The following is a 20,015-nucleotide window of genomic DNA, read 5'->3' as shown; positions in this document are numbered from 1 at the left end:
ATGTCAGAATATGGGTCTCTGGATTAATTTACCGTTAGTAGCCAATATGCGTTTGTGTTTGTGCTCACCGGGTCCTGCTACTTAGTGCTTTTATTTAAACACTTTTTCTAATTTCTCTTCATGAGGTTAAGTGGTAAAATACAACAATAGGAGATTTTATTTACATTGTTAAAATCCCTGTCAATGTGGCAAGTTGGGGATCTTGTAATAGTAATAGTTCATTATTAGCATATAGTGTGACATACGGTACGTCATACTTTATAGGAGCTTATAATCAGCTATACATAGTTATACACAGTGCTTTATAAACTTCCATTTTCAGTTCAGTGTTAATGGAAGTTTATAAAGCACTGTGTATAGCTATACATAGTTATACACAGTGCTTTATAAACTTCCATTCAACATGCAACCCAGAGCTTAAACCAAGAGTTCAGTTCAGTGTTAATTCAGTGTTTGAACAGATCACATCTGGGCGACTCGAATCAACTGTCAGTAACGTTCCAATATTTTCGACCGGCCGAGGAATGTGTGGGTTCGACCCGAAGGCGCGGTTTTCTGAGTTGTTGAGTACGTCTAGATAAAAGTATTAGGAAATTAAAGTTAAATTCTATTTCATTTTTAAACTCAAACCCCAAAGCCTTCATTAGGGCTTTTCACACTTGAAGTAGCTCACACTGGGGTATTGTAAGATGGGAGAAAAAAAAAAAAAAGAATTGTGCAAATCTAACACAGTTTGTTAAAGTGAAAACTTCAACCCTGTATCAGAATCATACCATAAGATTGGATCCAAGTGTGAAAAAACCACAAGGTCCTGGATGAATACACCATACCATACCATACCATACCATTCCATACCATACCATACCATACCATACCATACCATTCCATACCATACCATACCATTCCATACCATACCATACCATTAGCCGTTGCTTTTCTTTTCTTTTTCTTTCCTTTTCATTTTTTATCCCTCTTTATCATTTCCCCAGTTGCAGTTTTGCAGTCTAATCAGAAAGTAGAAAGTAGAAGTGCAAAAATAGACCTAATGAGGTTTTAGATCAATTGAAATTTCACAGAGCCTGCAGCAAAACATATCTGCAATTAAATGCCACAGAACTTTCTGTCGGAGAGAACAATGCGTGGTGGATAGAAGATGGAGAAAACTCATTAGCCGCACTGTGCTTTGCTTTGCCTGGTAAAGAAGGAGATGCAGGAATTACACTTTGCTTTACAGTAAAGCGCTATGACCGAATTTGCTGCTTAAGTTTCTTTTAACGAGTGCAGCGAGGGCATGGAAAATGGGATGACCTGAAACTTTTTTATCATTATATACATATCATTTCAATTAACTCAAGTGGATAATAGTGAACCTAAGAGTTAGGGTTAGATCTGGTCTAAAGAAGAAAAAAAAAAACCCTGGTTGTGCTTTGTATTACAATGACAACACTGACTTAATGCAGGAATGCTGGAAGTGGAAGCAATAAACTTTTTCTCTACCAATATTTCACAGTCCATTTAACAGTTTATAACAAATTCCCCGTTGGCTTTTTAGCTTTCTACTAGCAAAGGCGAAGTACTTCATGTGTGTCCGCGAGCATGAGCTTCATCAAAACATTTTAGATTCGTACTGTATTTATGCTTTCCTGCCACTTCGTATCCTTTTTATTGTCTTTACATTCATTCGTTCATTCATTTTGTACCGCTTATCCGAACTTCTCGGGTCACATCTCAGGTGTCATCAGGCAACGAGGCAGGATACACCCTGGACGGAGTGCCAACCCATCACAAGGCACACACACTCTCTCTTTCACTCACGCAATCACACACTACAGACAATTTTCCAGAGATGCCAATCAACCTACCATGCATGTCTTTGGACCGGGGGAGGAAACCGTAGTACCAGGAGGAAACCCCCGAGGCACGGGGAGAACATGCAAACTCCACACACACAAGGCGGAGGTGGGACTCTAACCCCCAACCATGAAGGTGTGAGGCGAACGTGCTAACCACTAAGAGTCACCGTGCACCCCCTAATATATATATTTTATATTACATTTGTGTTATATATATATATATATATATATATATATATATATATATATATATATATATATATATATATATATATATCTTTCATTTAAATATCGGGGGCGGAGCATCATCGACGAACAGTTTATAACTAATACGTCTGTTATGTTTAAGGAAAAAATGATTATGTGTATTTTACAGTATTTAGGTATTTAGTATTTAGGTGTGAGATCTCACGAGGATGTTGCCACTGATTATTCCAGCGATTAAACCATATATGATGAAACTGTGCAGATGTGATTTGTCTGTTCTCAGAACATCATCACTGTTGCTTCGATTGTCAGCTCAGGTGTGAGCTCAGTGTGTGCTTCTATTTATTGCTTCTATTTTTACAGCTAGCTTTGCCTTTTTCTTTCTTTTTTTATCATATTAATTGGATTTAAAAAAAAACAGAGGATGGTGATGGAATGGCTGTTATACTATAGCGGTTATAAATCATGATATGATATGATATGATATGATATGATATGATATGATATGATATGGTACTTTATTGTCAGAACATTTTTTCTGGCATCACAGTATATTTTCTATGTTTGCAGCGATCATCACTTACAAAACATTACATAATCCACAAACTCAAAAGAAAAAAACAAAACAAGAAAACAGCACATTTACAATACTCTTGGTTTACGATTAAGTGTCCTATTTAGCTCAAGGATCGCTTGGTGCACAAAGGAGTATTTCAATTTCAATTTTTTTTGTATCTTGGGATTCTGTACCTCCGATTTGATTCATTATGCAGAACATGATTGGGATCAGAAATTATATTATTAGCCAGGGTTAGGGTTAGGGTTAGGGTTAGACCAGGGGTTGGCAACTTAAACACTCAAAGAGCCATTTGGACCCGTTTCCCTCAGAAAAAAAAAAAAAAAAAACCCACAAGGAGCCACAAAACCCTTTTAACATCTAAAATGAAGATAACGCTGCATATATCGTTTTTTACCTTTATGGAAAGGATAGAAAAAACGATATGAAAAAAGGATATGAAATCAATGAACTGCTAACGAGTAAATGAAATTTTATTTCTGCAAGCAAACAAAAATATTTTCAACTGTTTGAACTAACCTTAAGAAAAAAGAAGCTGGGTTGAAGGTTACTTTAAATGTTCAATGTCTAATTGAGTCCTCTTCGTATTCATGGCAGGGCTCTGAAATTAACCAATTTTTTTCATTGGTTGTTGTGTTAAATCTTTCCCAGATAGTGCTATTTTCTGATTGGCTATTGTGTAGCCTCTTTTTTTGATTGGATGATAAGTGTCAGGCTCGACTAAGAACTCCAGGAGATGCGCTTGATTCCTGCCCGGTTCCATAGAGACAGCGGTGCGGACTGATACGTTTTGGGCCCTGCGGCTTATTAAATATATGATAAATAGTCAAAAAGTTTTTCTGCGTGAGAAATACGATGTGTGGCGGGAGAACGTGACAAAAGACCCAAATGCGTGACTGTCACTCTCAATGTGTGACACTTGACAGCCCTGCATGACATCAAAATTTTAACTTGCCAGCTGCAGCAAACCAAAACTGCGTCAGCTTCTGTGTCGGATTTCGCAAGTCGGCAGTTATGACACATATTTTAAGCGACAAAACTAACTAACTAAAACAGGATATATTTGAATTAAATATTTATTTTCCAAATCTACAGGGAGCCATAGCAGAGGGATGAAAGAGCCACTTACGGCCCCGGAGCCGTGGGTTGCCGACCCCTGGGTTAGGCGTATAATATTTGAATAGATATAATAATAATTTCACTTCAGTCTACAGTATAATGTAATTGTTGTGATATAAGAGGAATAAAACACTTCCAGATGCACTGCTGCTGGGAAACAAATCAGTCCTGTTACCAAGAGAAACTTTCACCACCTTAGCGCTGATTAGTTTCCTCTTACAGCGCATCCTGTCTTGTATTTCATTCCTTATTCTGCACTCGTACATGCAGATCCCCTCTAATTGCTTGACTTCCTCTAAGGAGACCTGATTCCTCTGCTTTTATGAAAAGGATTGCTGGCAATTATTATCTCCAAATCCTACCCTTCTTCTGTCAGCAAAGAGGACAAAGAAAGATATGGATTTTCTCTATTTTTTTTTTATGTCCTCGTCTATATTATCGAGCACTTTGCGGCTGTTTGCCGAAGATCTCGAGAACCTGAACTGAAGGTGATAATATTCCTTGGGTTTAAACAGAATTGGTCAGATGCTAGGACTTCCTACTGTACCAACACCAGGTTTCTGTCTGAGGTGCTAATATTAGCGCACACAGCCCCTTTCCCTAACTTGAATGCATCGTTAAGGCGTCTGCGGTGCTTTAAATTTAGAACACCAGCGAGATCTCACTCAGCATGCGACATGTGATTAAAGCACACGTAATAATGCAAGATTCACAGGCTTCCTGCACATGTCTGACTTCTCTCTACGGGGAGTGAAAGTATACCAATGAGAGAGAGAGAGAGAGAGAGAGAGAGAGAGAGAGAGAGAGAGAGAGAGAATGAGAGAGAGAGAGAGAGAGAGAGAGAGAGAGAGAGAACAAGAGAGAGCGAGAGAGAGAGAACAAGAGAGAGAGACAAAGAGAAAGAGTGAGAGCGAGAGAGAGAGAGAGAGAGAACAAGAGAGAGCGAGAGAGAGAGAGAACAAGAGAGAGAGACAAAGAGAAAGAGTGAGAGCGAGAGAGAGAGAGAGAGAGAGAGAGAGACAGCGACAGAGAGAATGAGAGAGAGAGAGAGAGAGAGAGAGAGAGAGAGAGAGAGAGAGAGAGAGAACGAGAGTGAGAGTGAGAGAGAGGACAATGATGACTGGGATGGGAGAGAGAAAGAGAGAGAGAGAGAGATGAAAGAAAGAAAGAAAGAAAGAAAGAAAGAAAGAAAGAAAGAAAGAAAGAAAGAAAGAAAGAAAGAAAAAAAGAAAGAAAGAAAGAAATGTATTTATGTGATGTATGTCTTAATAGATACAGTAATAGATAGAGATATGAGATATAGAGAGAGATACCAATATAGATATAGATAGATAGACAAAGAGAATAGTGATATCGAGAGAGATATAGATAGAGAACAAGATAGAGCTATATAGAGATAGAACAAGATAGATATACAAATAGAAATATTGAGATTGAGAGAGAGAGATAGAGACATCTACAGATAGAATTAGATAGATATATATAAACATAAGATAGATAGATATAGAGATATAGATATATATATATATATATATATATATATATATAACCTATATTTATATTTATAAGATAGTTAAACAATTATGACTGTGTATTTTATTATTAAAGAGATAGTATATTATATAAAGAAATAATAAAATAAATAAATAAATAAAATAAATAAATAAATAAAATAAATGTAAATTTTATGTTATTTATTTATTTCTGAAGAGATAGCCATTAATTAGAGTATTTATATATATATATATATGAGCGATATATCTTATATAGAGAGAGAGAGAGAGAGAGAGAGAGAGAGAGAGAGAATTTGCCTATTTTTAAAAACTTATGGTGGAAATCTTATTGACTGTTAGAAAGCTCTGACACTGGAGACTCCTCCCCTCAGCATAGCGACATAGCATGACCTTATAAGGAATGAATCCCAGACAGTATACCGTGATGTGAACAAATGTTATTGCTATTAATGTCATGCCTAAAAATGCCGTCAGTAAAGATCACTTATACTCATTTACGCTTTCCACTATTTGTCCAAACTGACACTTTCCTCTCCATTAAGAATCAACAAGCATCAGCAAGCAACGAAACACAACAGGGTTTGCTGAGGGTTTTTTTTTTTTCCCAACATGCGTAAAGTTCAACTTGACCTCACGTCCTTTCCCAAATGGCTGCTTCGATTATTTTTTGGTGAAAGTTAATGATTTCCTGTCAGTCTAATGTCATCAGATTGATATGGAAGGATGTGACTTACATCCACAAGTCGTTATTTAGTAGAAACTTTCCAGCATTTCCGAGTCTTTATTGCTGACAGACCAAATCTTTGTTCGTATATATTTATAACTTCAGGATTCTGTATAAAGTGGTATAAACGATGTGGATGGAAAACAAAAGAGATCATCTTCATCATCATCATCTTCAGCACTCGATAGGATCCTTCTTCATTTCCTGCGTTGCGAGAAGGACGACGGCAGGCTCTTGGAAACGATACGATCTCGTCGTCATGTTTGTTCCTTCATCTATGACCATGCATTGTTTCTATAATGGGGGTAAACACTCGCTGTTGTCTCTTATCGCTGCTGTCTTTGAGCTCGAAGTCGGTTACGGGGTCGATAACTCGCTCTTTCATTTGTTTGGTGATATGACGTGTGTGTGTGTGTGAAGGGGCAGTAGGAGCTCGGGTCTACAACCAACCCGGGTCACACTGCATCCAGAGAGAGCAGGTGAGATATAAAGACAATGATGACTGAGATAGGAGGGAAGAGAGAGAAAGCAAGAGAGAAAGAAAGAAAGAAAGAAAGAAAGAAAGAAAGAAAGAAAGAAAGAGAAAATTCTGTCGTGGATTAAAAGGTTAAAGAGAGAGAGAGAGAGAGAGAGAGAGAGAGGAAAGAAAGAAAGAAAGAAAGAAAGAAAGAAAGAAAGAAAGAAAGAAAGAAAGAAAGAAAGAAAGAAAGAGAAAATTCAGTTTTGGATTAAAAGGTTAAAGAGAGAGAGAGAGAGAGAGAGAGAGAGAGAGAGAGAGAGAGAGAGAGAGAGAGAGAGAGAGAGAAAGAAAGAAAGAAAGAAAGAAAGAAAGAAAGAAAGAAAGAAAGAGAAAATTCAGTTTTGGATTAAAAGGTTAAAGAGAGAGAGAGAGAGAGAGAGAGAGAGAGAGAGAAATGAAAGAAAGAAAGAATTCAATTGTAAATTTAAAAGGTTAAGGAGAGATAGAGAGAGAAAGAGAGAGAAAGAGAGAGAGATCGAGAGAAAATTCAGAAAATCAACTGAAAATTCAGTTGTGGATTAAAAGGTTAGAGAGAGAGAGAGAGAGAGAGAGAGAGAGAGAGAGAGAGAGAGAGAGAGAGAGAGAGAGAGAAAGAGAGAGAGAGAGAGAGAGAGAGAGAGAGAGAGAGAGAGAGAGAGAGAAAGAGAGAGAGAGAGAGAGAGAGTTTAATTTGGTGTTAATTGGTGATGGAAAGCTTACTGACTGACAGCACTGACACTGGAGACTCCTTCCTTCAGCATACTAATTATTCTACCCTTTTATTTGTTCAGTAACAAAACCTTTATTTAAACTTTGCTGTAATCTGTTTCTACAGAACGTGTGTGTGTCTGCCATGAGACGGAGAAGACGTCCACGACCCCGACGTCCAATCGGATTTGAGCTCAACAACACAAAGGTATAGTTATACATATGAAATGTACAGTCTGGTTTTTTAATGTTGAAAATATTCTTTCATAGATTATGGTCTACATGCTGAATCAGAAATGGCTCCATATTGGAGATGAAGTGCACTACCTAGGGCATTAGCTAATGGCTTTTACACCCGACCTAAAAGCTGCTACAGTTATAATAAGAGGCCATTTCAGCTTGGGTGTCTCTGTGTCTCTGTCTCACACAGGAAGGAGAGCCGCCATGACACGCTGCTCTGATTTCACTGTAATCATGTGTACATGGAGCTGATCTAAGATCAGCAATACTGTTCTCTCTCTAACTCTAACTGTGTGAGTATGTGTGTGTGTGTGTGTGTGTGTGTGTGTGTGTGTGTTTGAGAGAGCTGATCCAGAGTCCAATATTCAGCCCATGGCCTTTATCCCAGACTAATGGAGGGCTGTTTGCTGGGCACCAGCACAAAGTATACTAATGCATCACCGTGTGTGTGTGTGTGTGTGTGTGTGTGTGTGTGTGTGTGTGTGTGTGTGTGTGTGTGTGTGTGTGTGTGTGTGTGAGAGAGAGAGATGTTAGGCAGAAAGAAGGATGGTAAGAAACAAAGACTGTCTTTCAGACAGAAAGAATTAAATGTTACCCTTAAACATTTACAGATAAAGTTAGAAGTGTGTGTTTATTTCATTGAATTGAATTTTTAATTGAATTTACTATTATGATTTAGTCATTGGAGTGAGTAAGGGAAACTTCATGTCTTTCGTTTTCATAATTGGGGATTTTAATAGTGTTGTGGTTTTAAAAATTAAAGATGTTGATGTCCTTGTCACAAGACAACTCACGCCCTTAATTTATTTGCTCATTTACACTAGAACCAATCTCGGCTGCACGCACACACACATGCACACACACGAACACACACACACACACACACACACACACACACACACACACACACACACACACACACACACACACACACGCAAAGATGAAAATTAAAAGGTCTGTATATGTCTGTACCTGGAGTGTGGTGGGGTGAGTGTGTACAGAGTGTGTGTGTGTGTGTGTGTGTGTGTGTGTGTGTGTGTGTGTGTGTGTGGTAAACGTGTATGTGTATACAGTGTGTGTGTAGAGGGGAATGTGTATGTGTATACAGTGTTTGTGTGTATGTGTAAACAGTCTGTGTGTGTGTGTGTGTGTGTGTGTGTGTGTGTGTGTGTGTGTGTGTGTCTGTGTCTGTGTCTGTGTGTGTGTGTGCATACTGTGTGTGTGTGTGTGTGTGTGTGTGTGTGTGTGTGTGTGGGGGTATGTGTATGTATATACAGTGTGTGTGTGTGTGTGTGTGTGTGTGTGTGTGTGTGTGTGTGTGTGTGTGTGTGTGTGTGTGTGTGTGTGTGTGTGTGTGTGTGTGTGTGTGTGTGTGGCGGGGACTGTGTATGTATATACAGTGTGTGTGTGTGTGTGTGTGTGTGTGTCTGTGTGTGTGTGTAGAGGGGAATGTGTATGTGCATACTGTGTGTGTGTGTGTGTGTGTGTGTGTGTGTGTGGCGGGGAATGTGTATGTATATACAGTGTGTGTGTGTGTGTGTGTGTGTGTCTGTGTGTCTGTGTGTGTGTGTAGAGGGGAATGTGTATGTGCATACTGTGTGTGTGTGTGTGTGTGTGTGTGTCTGTGTGTGTCTGTGTGTGTGTGTAGAGGGGAATGTGTATGTGCATACTGTGTGTGTGTGTGTGTGTGTGTGTGTGTGTGTGTGTGTGGCGGGGAATGTGTATGTATATACAGTGTGTGTGTGTGTGTGTGTGTGTGTGTGTCTGTGTGTGTGTGTAGAGGGGAATGTGTATGTGCATACTGTGTGTGTGTGTGTGTGTGTGTGTGTGTGTGTGTGTGTGTGGCGGGGAATGTGTATGTATATACAGTGTGTGTGTGTGTGTGTGTGTGTGTGTGTGTTTGAATGACAGCAAGATAAATCTGTAGAGGTGAACATCAGACAGTTAATAAAAGCACAGAGATCTGGGTAGAGTTTTATAGTTCTGTACACACAAAGCTGTAAGCTACAATTTACTCTTCTTCATTAAATAAAATAAAACACAACACTTGGGCTCGCAGACAAAACATTACCATCAACACCTCTGCACAACCTTCTATTCTTGTCCCAAGCTTATGTTGCATAGCAACATATCAAACTGAGCCACGCCCACCTTCACCTCAACCTCCACCTCGACCTCGACCTCGACCTCGAACAAATAATTATACACTACATGCTACGTGTGGATGTATTTACTCTGGTAGAAAATGTCACTTAAGAATGGAAAAAAAATATCTATGAAGATGATGCATGAAGTGTGTGTGTGTGTGTGTGTGTGTGTGTGTGTGTGTGTGTGTGTGTGTGTGTGTGTGTGTGTGTGTGTGGACATGCATCGTTAAAGAAAATTTAGCAAACTGTTCCACCTGTCACCTCCCCAACCTCTTATCTCTGGTAGCATATGTTTTGGTGTGTGTGTGTGTGTGTGTGTGTGTGTGTGTGTGTGTGTGTGTGTGTGTGTGTGTGTGTGTGTGTGTGTGTGTGAGATAGGAGCATGAGGATGCAATGATATTTTATCATTCACAGTTACACTCTGATGAACTCTCTCAATCTCTTTTACACACACACACACACACACACACACACACACACACACACACACACACACACACACACACACACACACACACACACACATACACACACACACACACAAACACACACACACATTTCCTGAGGCAGTCATTACATCTAGAACAGCTCCATAACCAGTTTGGAGAGATGGATGGTTGTCATCGCGTCACACCGTCTGCATCATTTGTATCTTGCTCTCTTTCGCCCTGATCGATCACCCTATATACCCACCCCCCATCTCACACACTCACACACATACACACACACACACACACACACACACACACACACACACTCACACACACCCAACCTCTCCTATCGCTAATCGGACGGACACATCCCTGCACTCTTCCTGTCTCGGCTCACACACTCGACTGGAGACATTTTGGCTTATTACTCTGCCAGAAATGTCAAGCTCCTAAACAAAATGGCAGCAAAATGGTTGACAAAAAGATTTGAAAAAGAAAACATGCCAAAGTTTCACGTTTCACGTCTTACTGAGTTACACGTATTTTATTGTATCACGTGTTTCTCACCGATGAGATGTTCATTGTATCACAAGGTTTCAGTGATGACGTGATAGGACATAAATTATATTATCTCTCTAATCTCTCTCTCTCTCTTTCTCACACACACACACACAAACACACACACACACACACACACACACACACACACACACACACACACACACACACACACACACACACACTGTGTTTAATGCATAAATTCCATGTAATCCTAACTCATTACACATTCTCCTGCTCTATAACAAACTTTTTGCCACATTCCAATCTCCTTCATCTCTCTGCCTGCATCTATCCTTTCGCTCATTGATCTGTCGCTCCTGCTACACCTCCTACTGCCTTTCTGTTCACATCATCAGTCTCTGTTTCCGTTCTGCAGTCCATCATCGTCATATTTCTGTTCATCCGCTGCACACTTGCTGACCAAAGATTTCTTCCAGGATTCCAGTGAGGATAGAGGGATGCTTGTGCAGACACACACACACACACACACACACACACACACACACACACACACACACACACACACACACACTCTTACTCTCACTCCCCCTTCCAGCTCACCTTGCTCTTCTTCCCTCTTTGTCTCTTCCAGCTCTCTATTTCTCCTTCTCTCTCTCTTTTCCAGCTCCCTCTTCACCTTCTCTCTCTCTCTCTCTCTCTCTCTCTCTCTCTCTCTCTCTCTCTCTCTCTCTCCATTCCAGCCCCTCTCTCTCTCTCATGCTCTCTCTCCACTCTCATCCAGCTCCCTCCCTCCCCCTCTTGCTCCATCCCCTCTGTTCCAGTCCCTTCCTGTTTCTTCCATCTCTCTCTCTCTCTCTCTCTCTCTCTCTCTCTCTCTCTCTCTCTCTCTCTCTCTCTCTCTCTCTCTCTCTCTCCCTCTCTCTCTCTCTTTTTACCGTGTAGTGTTCATAAGGATACATGGCACCTTTGCGAGCACCTATGTATCCCTATAAACACTACTTTAAAATGACATTTATTGATATTTCTTTACCGACAGTAAAAGAGACAGTGAAGACACTTCATATCACTTTGTGTTAAAAGTGATCATAAACTGCTCATAGCTCCTTCATAGCACTGGTGTTACAGTATGTGGACTTTTTAATGTCCGCTCAGACTATCGCCTTAATTATCTACCTTCATTATTAATGTTCTTTAATAAAACTGAAGTGTCTGCAGCGAACCTCAAATCTATACGGTATGCTATTTTAGCATCGTTGTTTACATTTATTTATTTATTTTGTTCCTCCCACCTTGTTCTTACATGGATAGAAAGTTTTAGCTGACTCAGTATACCTGTCGACGGGGAGAACGTTGTCTGCAGGCACAGTGTGAATAATGGACTTGTTGGCGGAGATTATGAGTGTGTGTGTGTGTGTGTGTGTGTGTGTGTGTGTGTGTGTGTGTGTGTGTGTGTGGAGAGCGATGGGATGTATGCGGATATGAATATGCATCTCATGGGCATCGTCCTCTGCACCCTTCCATACAAGTGACCATCATCTCCTACGCATGCTGCTGAAGTTCACTTTGGAGGTCAACGAGACTGGGGAAAAAAAAATGTGCAAACTTTCTTTCATAATTTCTCTTTTTTTTTTCCAAAAAAAAAAAAAAAAAGCCTCCAAGCTCCGCCTCATACATCTAAATCATTAATGATTAATAATTTAGTAGACCTATTATTCTACCCATAATGCAGAGCGCAGGAGAATTTGTGGACCACTTGGCAATAACCAGCAGAGATTCAGCAGAACAGTTGTTTGTGCGGTTCATGTATAATTCATCCGGCGTGCTGAGTGTCGTGTGAAACGAGCAGATGCTGACATCTGCATGACCTGGTAAATGCCAGATTTAAAAAGGTGAGCACATGTGTAATTCCTCATTAGGCGAAAAGAAGGAAGAGCTGGAAACGTTCAGCGGGAATTTTCATTGCTCTGCTTGTTTGGTTCTGCTCTTAGGGGAGAAGGACAAACAGAAGGTATGTGTCAAATTAGCCGACCGGAACTGTAATGGACCGTACAGTTTAGATACCACACATTACCCGCATTCTGCGTTCTGATTGGACGAAAGGTATCAAGTCGTTCTGGCTTTAATTAAAATCTCAGAATGTTATTGTTACTATAGTAACGGCTCAGTGATTGGGTTTTGTTGATTATTTAACATTTATTGAAGGAGTCGCCAGTTATTGTATAGTCTGCCTTGTCTTTTTAACAAGCTGTAGTGTTTTTTTTTTTTTGTCTTATTGACCTTTAACTGATGACAAAATGCACCAAGCATTTGCTATAATTAAACTACAGCAGGACGTATCCTGTTTCGTGGCTGTTCCCTAACAGTAACTGTAACTAACGAATGATTTTAACGATGATGTAAGTGATTTGAACTGTAGTCAGAGCTGCTGTGATACAGTATGTCGGCATCGCAGGACCGTATCGTATGCCTTCGTATTCGATACGGATCAAAGGCGCGATCTCGATTTCACTATGCACAGAACCGGTTAGTGAGAAAAGTGTCTGGAAACTTTTACTGTGATGAAGCTGTAGTGTAACAAAAGGCTGCTAAAACGCTCCTGTGAATGTTATCAAGTGGAAGCTCTTTTGTCATGCTCGGTGTGTGTGTGTGTGTGTGTGTGTATGCGATTCTCAGAGACTGACCGCAGACTTGTATCAAGTATCGCTACCATGTCTGGTTGATGATGTAACAATACAACACCATTCACAAAATAAGTCAACTACCATTTTTAAGACATTTTTAGTTCAAATTTTGAAGCAGGAAAAATGATTACATCCCCATCCAATGAAGTGCAGGGTTTTATGTCTTAACATAAAACTACCGTATTAAATAAAATGCCCGTATTTAATAATGAATGAAAGGATTAGTGTCTTCCATTCCCTCTTAAAACTAAATGTAGATGTCACACGATATCTTTAATATACTGTATATATCAGAGATCTTTCAGTAGGATCAGAGATAGCTGGCATTTTATTGAAAGCTACTAGATTTCCCTGAATGACTTGAGAGGTGGGTAGCGTGCCAGCGTTCCAGGCGATAAATCCGTCAATCAAGTGTTCTCGGATACTTCAAGTCCTGATTGAACCCAACTCCACAGGAAACACTGATAACAAGCCGTTAGCTCTGGCCACTGCACTCTCACAAGGCCTATTAATCTTGCAAAGGTAGTTGTGATGCTAACTGTCCCCTGATTAATGAAGGACGGCTAGCACTAGCACTGGCCTGCATGCTAATGGAGTGATTTATGTATGGAAGCTCAGCCAGCTGCATTGTTACTATTCTTGTGGCATGCTCAGGTTTCTTTTCACACACATTTAAATGTACTGACAGTGTTAGGTGGTGTGCAATACGTTGATTTACTGTAGTATAAGGAGAATAAAACGTTGGGCTAGTGTTTCCTGAGAAAATATCCATTTTGATGGCCTGACTCCACTTAACATACTTCAATAATACACAAGTGGGTGTGTTTCTCCTGTAACTAAATTGCCAACACATCAATACAGTAAAATCAGCGCATTTTCTCTGCACTGTGAAACGCACACAGGATTTGGTTATGAACGAAAGAGGTACAGCTTTAAATGTAGATCAGATGATATAATGACATGGAGAAGAGGATGAGAGAGGAAAATGAATTTAATACTAGACACTTAAGTTTTATCTGATGACTCATCCTCACTGCTAACACAAATCACTCAGCGATATCATTCTAGATAGATAGATGAATGGATGGATATACAGTATAGGCACAGTAGATAAATAGATAGATGGATACAAGAGAGCTAGGCAGATATAGTATAGATGCATGGTCAGATATAGAGATGTATAGATAGATAGATGGATGGATGGATGGATGGATAGATAGATAGATAGATAGATAGATAGATAGATAGATAGATAGATAGATAGATAGATAGATAGATAGATAGATAGATAGATAGATAGATAGACAGATAGATAGACAGACAGTATAGGCACAGTAGATAAATAGATAGATGGATACAAGAGAGCTAGGCAGATATAGTATAGATACATGGTCAGATATAGAGATGTATAGATAGATGATGATAGGTAGACAGACACAGTATAGATAGATGGATAGATACAGTATTAGAACTGATAGAAAGGCACGCGGGCAGGCAGGCAGAGATCGATAGATACAGACAGACAGACAGACAGACAGACAGACAGATAGATGATAGATAGATAGATAGATAGATAGATAGATAGATAGATAGATAGATAGATAGATAGATAGATAGATAGATAGATAGAAAGTCAGACAGAAAGACAGACAGACAGACAGACAGACAGACAGACAGACAGATAGATAGATAGATAGATAGATAGATAGATAGATAGATAGATAGATAGATAGATAGATAGAAAGTCAGACAGAAAGATAGACAGACAGATATATACTGTAGATAGATAGATAGATAGATAGATAGATAGTTAGATAGATAGATAGATAGATAGATAGATAGATAGATAGATAGATAGATAGATAGATAGAAAGTCAGACAGATAGATAGACAGACAGACAGACAGACAGATAGATAGATAGATAGATAGATAGATAGATAGATAGATAGATAGATAGATAGATAGATAGATAGATAGATAGATAGATAGATAGAAAGTCAGACAGAAAGATAGACAGACAGATATATACTATAGATAGATAGATAGATAGATAGATAGATAGATAGATAGATAGATAGATAGATAGATAGATAGATAGATAGATAGATAGAAAGTCAGACAGACAGACAGACAGACAGACAGACAGACAGACAGATAGATAGATAGATAGATAGATAGATAGATAGATAGATAGATAGATAGATAGATAGAAAGTCAGACAGAAAGTCAGACAGACAGATAGATACTGTAGATAGATAGATAGATAGATAGATAGATAGATAGATAGATAGATAGATAGATAGATAGATAGATAGATAGATAGATAGATTCATTTTAATGTTTGAATCGTGTTCCTCGAGGTCCACGACTCATAAAAATGGTTGCCATTCAATCTCAGAATCTCATCTTGTTGCTCTTAAGGTTCTCTTAAGTTCATAACCATCATTATGCCTGCATGAGGAACAACAATAAATAAATAATAATTAGGCAACAGAGGGGATCATTAAAGAACTAATTTGTTTCTGCATCAAACACTGACTCCAGGAAGTGTGCCAGGAAAAGAAGGAATCCTAATTTCTTGATCCACAGACCAATTCCATGTGTTGTCCAAATAGCTCTACAGCATATACACTAGCACTTGGCTGAATGCTATTAGCATTTGAATTTCATAGGAGGTTTAGTAATAAAAAGGGAGACACGAGGACAATACAAGCCTATTCATTCCCCTCATTTGAGGTGGATTTAATTCTATAAGGCTTTCAGGAGAAAACACAAATGGGGCAGCAGGGCCAGACTAGCCTCCAGAATAAAAAAGAAAAAAAGAAAAGAAATACAACAGCTGAGGTTCAATTTCTTTAATTAAACAGACAGGGAGTCATAAGGTCTTGCTGTATGTTGCTACCCTCCCATCTGTAATTTTTCCGCACTGCAGCTCTATGGATAGTCAGGACATCTTACGCAAAGACTTGTATAGTGCTGGCAATAAGTAGTAAACAATTTGGAATCTGTTTATGTTGGTGATTTACACACCACGACCTATTGCTCCTACAGAAGGTCTCATGGGTTTCATGGGTTCACCTTGTTTTTTTCCCCAGAGAATTTATCTGCACGCCTGTCACACCAAGCACACGGCATCCTGATCTAGCAACAAGAACATACACACAGCATGTGCCTTGACCCCTAATCCACAATATTGACCTCTGGACAAGTCACTAATCCAGGAATGCGAACAATCAGAGGACAAAATTGTCTTACTTTCCTGATGCCACTGCCTTCAGGTAAAACGTTTAATGGTATTCCTGCTGGGCTCCATGAGAACTGGGCTAAAAAAAATCCCTAGGGAATTTCTTTTAAGGGAAATGGGGTCAAGAAATTGGAAAACTCTATCTGCATTCTAAAATCTCTAATCTCTCTGCCGGTACACAGGCTTGCATAAGAATCACGTTGCTCTGTATTAGGTAGTACAATGTAATGTGTTTCCACAAATGAATCCAGATAGAAATTGGGCTATATTCCAATGAGTAGCTCATAATAATTCCACAATTCTATCCCATTGGGTAAGAAATAAAAAATCAGATGGAGCAGTGTGTAAAATCGTAACACACCCCAATGGATAACTCATAAAAACAAATCATAAAGAACTACATAGTAACTAAAACATACCGTAGTCCATTGGGTAGCAAATTAAAATTCTACAGGAAGCCCGCTGAACATGAATCATATATATAAACTGGTCCACTTTTTTAAAAAAACAACCCACAGAAAATTAATTTGGACCATATACCAGTGTGTAAGTCATAGGAAAACAGTTGGACAATATTTCAGTGGGTCCAGTATTCCATCGGATAACTCATAAAAACAAATCGATAGGAACTCCACAGAAATTCCACCATAGTGCAATGTGCAACTCTAAAAATTCCTTGGGAATCCGATCCCAATGCGTAACTCATTAAAAGAAAATGGAAACTTTATTCTATATACAGTAATACCTCGAGATACGAGTTTAATTCATTCCGTGTCTTTGCTCGTATCTCAAAGCAAATTTCCCCATTTAAATGAATTGAAATCCCATTAATCCGTTCCAGCTCGCAAAATTCCACTCCAGTTGTTTTGTTTATGTGTATTTGATATGAAAAATGTACAGTACCTGTATTTATAAATGAAAAATATTGTATAAAAACATACAGTAATAAAAGAGAATGTTAAAAAAACATAAACTGACTTTACTATAAAGTGTATTATTTACCTTGGAGATCAGACGACTTGAGCTAACGGAAGATGCGTATGGAGGTTGAGGGAGGAGTAAACAGGCGGAGGAGTTAGGAGGAATATTGTCTCGTACGTACACTTTCACTGCCGTTCACTTACTCGCTACTGTACACTCTTAATGCTACTTTACACTTAACTGAACTTCACTAAAATCAATGAACTTAACTGAAATTCTCTTAACTTAACTGAACTTAATTGCTACAATTTCTGTTTTCTTTACATTCATTTTGCTTCATTTTCTTCATCACTTTTCTCTTCACTTGTTTTTGCCGTTTTTGTCACTCTTTCCTCACTAACATCTGCCGGTCGTTTAAATAAAAAAACCTGTCCAAGGAGGTTTGTTTCTTCCTGCATTTTATTTACTCCCGGATGTTTGTATCTCACACGTGATTGTTGGGGATCGTTGTTTCGGCGGCGGTGGCGGCTCGGATGCTCGTATCTCAAAAATTTGTTCGGATCTCAAGGCAATAATTTGGTTTAATCACAGCTCGTATCTCAAAAAATTCGTATGTCGATGCAGTCGTATCTCGAGGTATCACTGTATTTACATGTAAACTTTAACTTATAAACTCGTACAATTAAAGAATACTCATAATCGAAATAATTCTATCTAAATTGTTTATCTATAAAAGCCCAATAGAACTCTAATGGATATCGGGGCATAAAGAATAGGCAGATAATTCATCACTATAGATATTCCAAAGGATTTCCCACTACGAAATTCTAATGGGAATCCCTTGGGAATGAGATGTGCCAGAAAACAACATAAAACTTTTGCAAGATTTTGAAACATACTTCTCTGTATATTTCCACTGTGAATGCAGAACCGGGGTTAAACTTGAAAGTTGTCCTCTTAACACCATCAGACTGTAAGTGTACTACAGTACATACCCTCTATCTCACTTGACCATACATACTAGCAACAAACCCCCTGCTCACACCGTCTACCTGTATGCTAATTGCTGGCATGCTGAGAATTAAGACAGACGAAATGGATGAGCTCCTGTGCGGGAACGGCAGGAGGTGCATGTCAGGGTCTGTTCTTTTCCTTTTCACTGCATGCTGATAAGAAATCATGCTGCATCTTGCAGTAATTCCAGACATCTGCTGTCGCTATAGCTGCAGGTAACTGGAGTGAGCCGATAAGTATAATTTAATTACTGTTTAATTGTAATGCCGTGCGACTGTCGCCCTACACTCTTAAATCTACTGAACTGAACAGAAAGCAGAGGATGATGCATCTTTTATAATTGCTCAGCTAATTGAAAATCATAGATTTCATTCCGGTATCGTTTCCTGACAGATACGAGTACGATACCCAGTCTATGTTTCTACATGAAGGAAAGTAGCGCTGCTGTGGACGTGACCAGACTCAGTACCTCAGTAAACGATTTGCATTACTGATATTTTAATATTCATATGATCCCGCCCACCAATTTTAAAGATTCAGAACTCCTTTGGGGTTATGCACTATGCGTTTGGTGTTCACACAAAGTGAAGCTTTCTCAATTTTAGAGGACTATTGTGTCTTTTTTTGAAATGTCACCATGTACCAAGAGACTATTACCATGCGCCATCCATCGTACTGCTGATTCTGCCGTCTTCATGGATATTCATCTCTCTCTCTCTCTCTCTCTCTCTCTCTCTCTCTCTCTCTCTCTCTCTCTCTCTCTCTCTCTCTCTCTCTCTCGGTGTGTCTGTCTCTTGTAGTCAAGGATTTCTCAAGCCATACTGACATTCAGAAAAATAATCCAGAACTCTTTTGGTATTTTCAAACCATGAGTTTGTGTGGCTTGTTTTATCTAGCAACAAGAAAGTCCTATCCTGGTCAGAGTAATGGTGGATCCACTGGGTATGAGGTGCAAATACACCCTAGGTGAAATAGTATCCACACACACATACACGCTTTCACAACTGGATCGAATTAAAGTAGATGTGTGCAAGAATTTGGCTCTTTGGTAGCACGGTTTGGAAGAAGGACGTCTGAGCCGTCACCTTCCATGTTGGTGATATGGTTTTAACTCTCATACTTCAATGGAAGTCTTCTGATTACTGATAGTGAACCTTGTGAAAACTTAACATCAACATTATCTTCATTAGAATGCACTTGTTTATTGACATTCCCTGCTACACAAACAATATTGCCTCTTCTCATCCACCTGACCTGAAATCTTTACTCTAATGAGCTTAACCTGCTATCCGACACCCTGCCCGGTCATTGACGGCTCGTTTCCTGCGCTGACCTTTAGGTTTTCGCATCTCTTCTTCGACGGCGATGGTGAAAGGATTCATTAGTTTGCCAGCTGATTGGCTTCATCAAAAATGTTACGAGTAGAGGATATGTTTCAGTAGAGACAAGACTGTATTCCAAATGCAGAGGATTTGTTTCAAAGTCATGCTAAAGCTCAAATAAATCAAGATGATATCAAGACGATGTGTGAGAAAACATCTGTAAATAATGGTTCTCTGCATCACTAAATTCTCATGTTGTTATGTTCCCTGATATTCATGGCATTCTGGGAT

The 20,015-nt window shown here is 39.2% G+C and overlaps 1 protein-coding gene and 1 long non-coding RNA gene across 17 annotated transcripts in view; one reads left to right on the top strand and one right to left on the bottom strand.

The window, feature by feature from the left end:
* The window catches only part of nrxn2b (neurexin 2b), a 579,761-nt gene that overhangs the window by 171,332 nt on the left and 388,414 nt on the right, over positions 1–20,015 (bottom strand). The window lies entirely within an intron of this gene.
* On the top strand, positions 5,829–7,782 carry LOC125145226. Its single transcript, XR_007143559.1, has 3 exons — positions 5,829–6,299; positions 6,415–6,473; positions 7,329–7,782. It is a non-coding gene; the product is annotated as an uncharacterized LOC125145226 (long non-coding RNA).

The sequence above is a fragment of the Tachysurus fulvidraco genome, chromosome 7 (genome assembly GCF_022655615.1).
Source record: "Tachysurus fulvidraco isolate hzauxx_2018 chromosome 7, HZAU_PFXX_2.0, whole genome shotgun sequence".
Taxonomy (NCBI): Eukaryota; Metazoa; Chordata; class Actinopteri; order Siluriformes; family Bagridae; genus Tachysurus; species Tachysurus fulvidraco.
The sequence above is the reverse complement of the archived record's forward strand: the minus strand, read 5'-3'. Positions and strand labels throughout refer to the sequence as shown.